The sequence below is a fragment of the Abrus precatorius genome, unplaced genomic scaffold (genome assembly GCF_003935025.1).
Source record: "Abrus precatorius isolate BTA unplaced genomic scaffold, Abrus_2018 Scaffold10, whole genome shotgun sequence".
Lineage (NCBI taxonomy): Eukaryota > Viridiplantae > Streptophyta > Magnoliopsida > Fabales > Fabaceae > Abrus > Abrus precatorius.
Window position 1 is genome coordinate 3742734 of NW_020874292.1, and position 8784 is coordinate 3751517.

Below are 8784 nucleotides of genomic sequence, written 5' to 3' on the forward strand. Positions count from 1 at the left end.
TATGATAACAAAACTGGTCCTACTAGCATCTTCAGTACACCGGTAGAAGATTTTATTGGCTAATTTAGTGAATGGCGACAGAATACAATTGAAACTGAATGTGTTTCTAGTTAAACATTAGCATAACCATTGAAACAGTTCAATTTCATTATTTCTATTTATTTTACGTGTTATGTGATAATTCGCAGGAACAACTTCTTGAATTGTTAGTTCTAATTGATTGATTATTTTTCACAAGTTAATTATCAATCAAGATATGAATCGACCTGAATCTATTTCAACAATTATATACAAGATTTAATTCCTTTTAAAATTAAAAGATATAAAAAATGAAAAGGAAGTTATTTTTTAATTGATCCAGCTATTAATTAAAAATTACATATTATTTAAATTATTGATGTTAAATCTTATTGAAAAATTAAGAATAATAAAAATATAATTAAATAATTTTTTAACGTATTTCAAAAATGTAAAATATCAACTTTAATGTCCGTAAATAAATAAAAAAGTCTGTAGAAATATTTATACGATGAAAATTTTTAATTTAATCATAGATTTCACTACAAATATTATTTTTTATTAACAAACCAAAAGTTGTCAATCGCTAAGATAGTTTTGTTAGCATAATTTTTGTTTAACAAATAATAAATTATTAAAGTCTAGACTAACAAAAAAATGTTAAACAAAAATTACACTAACAAAGGTTATTATAATACTCAATAATTTTTATCTGTTTAAATAATTTTAAAATTACACTAACAGAGCACCAATGCGTGTCCATCAATATCGAATGATGTATCCTGATCAGATACACTAAGCAGAATAAATAATATTTTGCGTTATATGACAGTATGCAAACGATTAGATAATTTATTTTTCATGTATATAATTCTCAAAACACTTTGTGGTGGCAAAAAGGCGTGGGTTGATAGACCATTTCCTACACTCATGACTGACAAAGAAACCAACAAATATTTATCAACATATTATACATTAGCATACGTATTATAGTGGCATGTTAATTATATTCTTTGTTCCCATATTTTTTACATAATTGCATTCTTATTATACATAGCTAACCTGCGTTGGTGTTTTCGTACCATTTGTGGCTCCAATTATTGGTATCAGGGCTTGCTTATTAAAGTATGATCACTAATGGAGACATTAACCAAATGCAAATGAGGGAGTGACACCGTCTCATAAGCTAGGCGACTGTACATTGGTTGCCGGGTTTGGCACATAAAACCAAAAATAGAAAAACTACACGTGGAAAACATAAGAGCATTATCATAGCTATAACGTTAACTTATAAGCTCGTTATATCCTATTGGTCTTCTTTCACAACTCAATAAGCATAAGCATTCAACAATAAACTGAAGTGGGATAGGTCTATGGTCTATCACTTAAGCCAATATAGTAGAAGCTTCTATATTACAGAATCTGTAAACTCCTCATCACATTATTGGGTACCTTTCGTTTCAATATATACCGTATCTTTCAATTAATTTATGTACTCCATTGAATCATTGGAAAATAATCTTGGTTAGATTTTTTTTTTTTAAGAAATATATCATTATATTCAAACTCTGTTATACAAATGCAATTTCAAATTAATTAACAAATGTTATATTGCGATTATTTTTAAGCCAATTCTCTCCCTTAATAGGTAAGATATTAAAACTCTTATTAAGACATAATTAAGCGTTAAAGTGAGACTTTATTTTAAAAATATATACATAAAGGATAAAACTTATGTATATTACTATAAGAGCACATATTTAGATAATTAAAAATTTCAAATGACGTCGCGTCTAAATAATTAAATTCATACGTGTTCTATAATTAAATTAATTATTATCTCATAATTGATTAAATTAAACTTATGTTTAGATCAATTTTCATATACTCAGTCTTTTTTATTAACGCATGAATTTTATTTACGATTGCAAGTGTTCAATTAACGTTTCAGATTGCATTAAAAATTATTTGAATTAAATTTATTTTATTTAAGGTATTAAAAAATTAATTTTACTGTGTATGGTTAATATTTTTTTATTTATTATAAGGATGTGAAAGGGGCCCTAACCTCTTAAACACGTGGATTTGAGTTTGATCCTTTGTATAAAAAAAGATATTGTTAGGAGATATTCTCATTTGACATCATAGCAACATTGAGAATTTAATCTTTCACCTTTAAACTGAGAAGATGATTTACAGAATATTTTTTAAAAATTACTTAAAAAGAATAATTAACTCAAATCCAAACATACTTATTTTGAATGGAATTTTAATTAATACGTACAACTAGAAGCATATATAAGCATTTAAAAAAAAAACAACCGATATTTTGAAAGTGTCTCGATAAAAGATTTCATATTATCAAATTTACCGATTTAATTGCCAATAATTAAACACACGAATGAATTTTATTTTTTGTGAAATTCAATGGTCGTTAGTTTTCTTAATAAAACAATATTTGAATAATTTTTTAAAATATCAAGTACTTAAAAATAACTTTTTATTTGTATTAAACCTCTTAAACATGTGCTCTTAAGTTTTATGTCAATATTTATCTGTACAAAAACAAAATACTGTTACTGGATATTCTAATGTCTATTTTGACACTTTACAACAATAATTTGGGGGATTGGTTTTTCACTTACCAAATGAAAAACCCTCTCCCAAACATACCCTTAGAAAAAACCACAAAAATAATGTAATTCCCAGGTCAAATAATTACTACAAAATCAAATCAAATTCACTTAAATCCAAGCATTTTGGTTTGAGTGGATATTTAAATATACACAACTAAAAGCATAAGCATTTTAAAATAAAAACAATTAATATTTTAGAAGTATCTCGATAAAAGATTTCATTTATAAACCACATTAATTATCATTTTTTTTCGAATAGACCTTTTTTATTCAAAAGAACCACATGAACTCATTGCTGATTTTATGGTGGAAATTTAGTGGTCGTTTGAAAATGGTTTGATTAACCAAACAATCGTTTTGAGACCTTTTATATATATATATATATATAAATTATAAAGGACCTTAAAAACAACTTTTAATAAAAACTGAAAAGACACATCGATGCAATGAGCACAATAAATAATGCATATAACAAACAATTTTTCATATATTTTTTGTTTCTAAAGTTCATGCGCCTGTGCCAATATTTAAAGCAATTAATAGCTATTCTTATTTTCAGGTCTATATATAGGGATGACCCAATTGAAGCTAGCATATCTCAAAGTGACCAACCTCGGTTTTAGGAGAGAAAAAGTTTCTAAAATTCCCAAGGGTAAGCTAATAGTTTTCCATGGCAACAGCAAATTTTGCTAAGAATTTGGCTGTGATCTTGATGTTCACAGTGATGTTTATGTTGGTCTCGGAGTTACAACTTGTAGAGTGCGCATTTGCCATTCCACTCAACCCTTGCACACTTCCTGAGTGCATTTCTGAGTGCAAGAAAATTCTACAAGCAAAATTCATCAGTGCATCTTGCGCAACTAACTCTCAAGGAAAGCTTTGCATTTGCTTAGGTTGAAATTTATATATATAAATGGAATCACTACTTCGCGTTGCTATGTTTTAAATAAGACAGCTTTCTAAGGTGAAGCTCCGTTCCCATCTTTCGGGTGAATATGTAATTCCTGTAAGGACTTGTGTGTTTTTCAAGTGTACTTGTTTATTCTAGATATGTACGTGCAATATTATCAAGTATTGTTCTTGCTGTACTTATATGCAATTATATATATGAAACTTTGTGGTGATTTAGAGTCCCAAAAAGTGTCACGTATCAATATTAGATAAAAATAAAAATAAAAAACCTTAACACTATTGTAACATGTGACTATCAATCCCAAGCTCCAATCATGTATCAAATGTTCAAGAAATCAAACAAACGTTAAAATATTAAACCTATGTGTGAGCTAAACGGGGGATGCGTAACTTTAATTAAAAGGTTAAATAATAAACCAGATTAATTATAAATTTGCTGAAAATAAGATAAGGGTCACAGGCCCTTTCCTTACACAAGAGTATTCCCTCTGTTTTTTTATTTATCACTTAATATGATTTAAAACAATTTAATAAAAATTAATTAATATCGTAGTTTATATAATTTGTTTATTAATTTTATTCATTAACTCTCAATATTAAAGATAAAATATACTTTATATATTAATATGCAGGTCAGTTATGAAGAAACTATGATTTTATCTTATTAAATATTAGACCTTGCAATAATTAATTATATATCTTAAGATGAATGTGTAAAATAATTCAAAATTTTATAAAGAGTAACTTTATAGTATAAAAACGGTAATAATTTTTTAAAAACTTTTAGAATGACAGATAAAGATCAACAATTTTTTAAAGTAGTGATGGATAAATAGCTACAAAGCATAATTTCAAAATCTCTTGTGGAAACATTATGTTTTAACTTTTTAGGGCTGGAGTTGATTAATTAAGTTCATAAATTCACATCTCATAATTTTGAAATGAATCAAATCTCTTCGCCTAAGATTCAAACTTACGACCAGTCAATTAACAGAATGCTCTACCACCGAGCGACTGATAAACATGCATCAAAAAATTAAATATATATCATGTGACATTTTTATAATTTTTTAAATTTTGTATTTAAGTTTTTATTAGGCTATGTTAAATGCTTACAAAAGTAAAAATAAATAAATATTAATCAATTAGACTTGACTTATGTACAAGTGATCTCAATAATTTTATAAAAACATTTTGATATTCATTATTTAAATATTTTACAAATTTTACATTTTGATTTTTTGTAATGTATACTCTGTGAATAACATAATATTTATTACCTTTTCTTTAGTCATTATCTAAATTTTGTGAGTGTATGTTTTATTCTTAAATGTATACTTTGTAAAAGTTAACTTAATATTTATGGTCTTTTCTTTGGTAACTCGGCATTATTACATCACAATGAAATGTGGATTTGATTTTTTTTCTTTTCTTTTCCAAAACTTATATTTAGATTATGTAACATAATTTACATTTACAAATTCTCTTTCATATGACATTTATTATTATTATTATTATTATTATTATTATTAAGAATTGAAAATTTATATATTATGTTATTTAATTTTATTTTATTTTTTATTTTTTTATTTTTTGTTATTGAAGGAGGCTTCAAAGTCCAAAACACATAACAAAATTAGGTAAAAAGCCTAGGATAATTCAGACAACTAATATCTCTATTAAGTAAAAGCCAAAGAGAGGACAGAGGCCTTAAACTAGGAAAAGGAGGGAGAGAAGCTCTAGTCCTAATTTGGCTAAGAAATCAACACAATAATTTGCTTCTTTGCAAATGAGATTAAACCTCTGTAATGTTACATAAAAGAAAAAATAGTGGATGAGAAAAGGAAGGAACTTTTAACACAAGGTTGATAGCCTCTTTAGAATCGCTCTCAATCCAAATTATTTGAGCCTAAGAAGAAGCTGTCAACTGGATACCTAGTAAAATACCCCAAAGTCCAACAGAGAGGGGGGAGTAGGGGACTAGGCTGCTACAAAAACCTATAACGAATCTGCCATTGCTGTCACGAACCAATCCACCACAGGCAACCTCATTACTAGATTTGGACATTGTTCCATCCATATTTAACTTGAGGTGATTAGCAAGAGGAGGAGTCCACTTAATCAACTTTGGTTCCATAACAAAGCTGGATTAAGACAGAGAAACATTCCTGCCACACTAAGAAAAGTAATAATCAGCATCATAAAGGGCTTTTAAAGTTAAACAATGAGGTTGGTCAGAAATATTCTAAAAAATAAAACAATTCCAATCCCTCAAAATATGCCAAATAATGGTATCAAAGATGGTAGGCCAATTATGAAAATACTTACTACATGATTTAGACAGATTGGAAGACAACCAGGTAAAAATACCATAACTAAAAAATAACATTCACTGGTCAGCTATAATAAAATTCTCCCAACTTTCTTAGCAAAAATATAATCTCTTAACACATGTATAATGGTTTCAGGCCCATCTCCAAAAATTTGGAGCAAATGGGAGACTCACTCATACCTCTATTTAATCTTTTCTTATTTGTGAATAATTTTTTACGAGTAACTTTCCATAGTAGAAAAGTCACTTTGGGGGGACCATTCCAGTCCTAAATAGTTTTAAACAACTCATTACTATCAAGATGGGCAGGAACACTATTGATTAGCAAGGAGTAAGTAGATTTAGGATTAAAAATATCATTAGAAGACAAATTCCAAAAAGCAAAATTACGACCTCTAAATCTAGCAGGGGCTTAATCAGGATTATAGAATTTCTTATGTGATCAGGAATAAAGACCCTAATTTTCTTCCGATCCTAACTACCCTGGTTCAAGAATAAAGCAACAAGAGAAATTAAATCATGGTTAGAAACAAGGGTTATAACATGATTAATTAATTCATCTATATTTGAAATCCATTTGTCTGTCGAGAACTTGATGAACATACCATCCTGCACAACCCATCCCAGACCTTAAGAAAATTGATCATGAGATTTTTCCATAAATAAGATTGGTTGGACACTTTCTTAACTCCTAAAGTTTGGTCAGGACTAAAAATTATATTTATATCTCAAAACTTGGACCTATAAATCAGAACGGGAGGTTGCCATCCTCTAACAAAATTTCATCATATAACTTTTGTTAAGTAGATGTAAATCTTTAAAACCCAGGCCACCCTTAACTTTAGGCTTACAAATAAACTACCACCCAATTAGATGACACTTTCCAAGGGACCTCAAATAAACTTCCTACACAAGCTACTAATCTCATTACAAACAGAGGAAGGGAGAACAAAGGACTGCATAATGTAGAAGGGTATACTCATTAGGCTAGTCAGGGTTAGAGTGACTCTACCAGTAAGGGAGAGAGAGTTTATTTTCTAAAAGGCCAATTTTTTTCTGATTTTGTTCAGAATGGAAGAGAAGTGACCTCTAGTAAGTTTCTGGTGAAGAATAAAAATCCCTAAATAATTACCAAGCTAGTTAATAGGCTTAATATCTAAATATTCATTAACAAGATTAGAGATAAAGAGTCAGTGTTCTTAGAAAAGAAAAGGAAAAATTTCTTATTTCAAACAAATTAAGATATTAAACACACATTTGAGAGTTCTTCTTATTAATTTGATTTTTAGTTTGATTAAATATATAAAAGTATATTGATTCTAAAAATTTGAATGTTTTTATTTATGAATGAGTTTTTTTTTAAATATGAGTATTTAATTTGTGAACAAAATAAGACTAGTTAATAAGTATTGTAAAACATGTATAATTTCATTTCATGATATTATAAAAAATATATATTGTTCATCAAAAGTTTTAAAGTATTGCAGGAAGCAAGGATAGAGTTGATATATTGCTCATTAAAAACTTTTGTTGCATAATAAAGTTTTATTTATACTATTTATTAGTGTTTTATGTAAATAGTAATTTATTAATATCTAATTTGTCCCTCCTAATTATTATAGATAGATCAACATGTAAGAAAAAAATATAAAATTTTTCATTTAAAAAAATTCTCTATATTTGAAAGAGTATGTTACACTATAATGGTAAGCTTTTAAGAAATATTTTTATACAATGATAACAAAATTTCATATATATTTTTTACTCTTATAAGTTCAATATATATATAAAAAATGTTATAACATAATTGTTAACAAATACCAATTAATATGTTATCTTGATTATGTTTAATCATTTCAATGCAAGCCTCCGATCTATGCCCATATCTTTCTCATTTGAAGTAAATGAGACGCAGTCCTTCATACTTTACCTTGAATTCTTAACCTAAGATTTTAAAAGAAAAAATCAGTTTCTTTCTTAAATGTATCTCTATGCAAATCTTGACAAATATGCCTTTAGAAAGCAAGGAAGTATGGAGATCAACTTTCAACATTGATCTCAGGCAAGTTCCAGCCTACCACAAGAACTTCTCATTATAAAGTTTTAAGGAAAGGTCAAGAATACGAACCCATACAACGACCTTCCTAAGGTTATATAATCTTTTGGCCTAAATAAATGTCTCTATCTTTGAACAAGAAGGCAATGATCCAAAATAAATCAAGGACCCTCAAATAATGCATGTTTATATTCCTCAATATTATCAAATTTTACCAACAAAAAGTTATTATTGAGATCTAAAATCTTAAAAGGACCATTTTTCTCAAAAAATATTACTTAGTCTTTTGTTTAAGTAGTTAAAACTAATTAATTTTTCTAAGAGTTTGACTATTAGAGTGAATTTCTATAGGAACCACCACAACTCATAATCTTCTAAGGGGATCTTTAGATCTAGATATAGATTCTCAATATTATTAAAAAAAATTTAGGATCGTCATATTCAAGAACAATATTCAAGTCCTTAAGAACAAATTTAATTATTTCATCATCTCCTAATTTAAGATCTAAGTTTTTAAATTCTAACACTTTATTTTTATAGAAAACAAATGTAGGAAAGATAGGTTTAGAGAACACCTAGGTCGCAAAAGGATCTCCAAAGGTGGCACAAGTGCAAATCCTCCACGGAAAACTCAGAATCTTCTTTGACTTTCTTTGTATTTTGGATTATTAGGTCTAACAACTCTATCAAACACTTCTTCGCTTCAAGGCGCTTTATCTTATAAAAACTCATTGAAGCAGACATGTCAAGGATACAAACCCTTTTTGGAATATTAATGTGCTCCAAGCCACAATGACACTTAAGGTGAACAAGGGAACCCTAAGATAAGA